Source organism: Petaurus breviceps, unplaced genomic scaffold (genome assembly GCF_028583685.1).
Source record: "Petaurus breviceps papuanus isolate PSGF00001 unplaced genomic scaffold, PetGlider_PUasm1.0 91041, whole genome shotgun sequence".
In the NCBI taxonomy this organism is placed as follows: domain Eukaryota; kingdom Metazoa; phylum Chordata; class Mammalia; order Diprotodontia; family Petauridae; genus Petaurus; species Petaurus breviceps.
Window position 1 is genome coordinate 22,562,826 of NW_027187400.1, and position 1,532 is coordinate 22,564,357.

Genomic DNA, 1,532 nt, shown 5'->3' on the forward strand with positions numbered 1-1,532 from the left:
CTCCAGCTGCTAGTGCTGCCCCTCCCCTCCCCCCAAGCTAGCCTCTATTTCTCAATAAGTACACAGCATCTGTCATTGAAAGGTAAACCCCTGGGCAGCTAGGTAGTGCAGTGAATAGAGTACTGGCCCCGGAGTCAGGAGGACCTGAGTTCAAATCCAGGCTCAGACACTTAACACAAAAACTAGCCATGTGACCTTGGGCAAGTCACTTAATCCCACTTGCCCTACCTTCCTCCTCCAAAAAGCAAAAAAAAAAAAAAAGAAAAAGAAAGAAAGAAAGGTAAAGCCCTTGAGAGCAGGAGCTATTGTTTTTATCTTTGTACCTCCAGGGCTTAGCTCAGTATCTGCCACATAGGGCACCTAATACATGTCTGTTGATTCATTCTCTGTACTGCTGGATACTATCTAGCATTTGTATAGAACTTTAAGGTTTGCAAAGTGACTTACATGTTTTCTCATTTGATCCTCCCAACACCCCTGGGAGGTAGGTGCTGTCATTATCCCTGTTTTACAGATGAGGAAACTGAGGCAGACAGAGGTTTTAGGTGACTCCTCCACAGTCACACAGCCAGTAAGAGCCAGAGGCCAGATGTGAAGCCCTGTCTTTAGGCCTATTACTCCAACCGCTGAGTTACGTAGCTGCCTCAGATATAATTTAGATCATAGAGTTATAACATTAAATTGTTTTTTCCTATTTGAGTAAACAAGTCGGCTTAAAATGATGATAGTTTGGGAGGAGAGCAAAAGCCAGACAAAAAGAGACCAGACAGTAACAGAGGCAATTTGGATGGCTAGGTGATGTTGTATTGTTAAAAGAAGTCAAAGCTTGGACCTGGGTTCAAATCCCAGCACTGCCACTTACTAGCTGTGTGACCTTGGGCAAGTTACTTCCTCTATGGGCCTGAGTTTCTACAGCTGTAGAATGATGGACTTGGGCTCTGGTCTCCAAGGTCCAGTCCATCTCTAGACCCAGAGAGAAGGGCTTAGGGGCAGAAGTTGTTTGTGAAGGTTGGAGGAAATTCCCATCCCCTTCCATTCTGCCATCCTTGGTATGAGTCCAGCTTGATCTGTGCCCCAAGAAGGCCAGGAGTCCTTGGCCCATCCTTCACAATAACTCCTTTTTATCATTTATCATATCATTATATATGAAACCTGTGCTTGGCCAGGGCGTCTGTCCCTCTCCCTCCCCCCACCCACACCCCCAGCCCCAGAGGAAAAAGGCCAAGCAGGACACATGGGATCCCAGGGCTGGCAGACCTCATATCCCCTCTGACCTCTTCCAGTTCCTGCTGTGAGGCCCCCACTGCCAGGTGTAGCTCACAACTGTTCTGGCTTTCTGCCCCAAGGTTCCCAGCAATGCTCTGCTCCATCCAGGGGTCCTCCTGTTCATTGGGCCTATGAGTCACTTCAAACTGCTGCTGGGCCAGGAGATGCATCCCAACACAAGAGGAGGCTGAACAATGGGTTCTGGAGACCAGTCTACCTTCCTGCCCTGAAAGGTGGGGTCCACAAGCGGCATTCTTCGGGAGGCT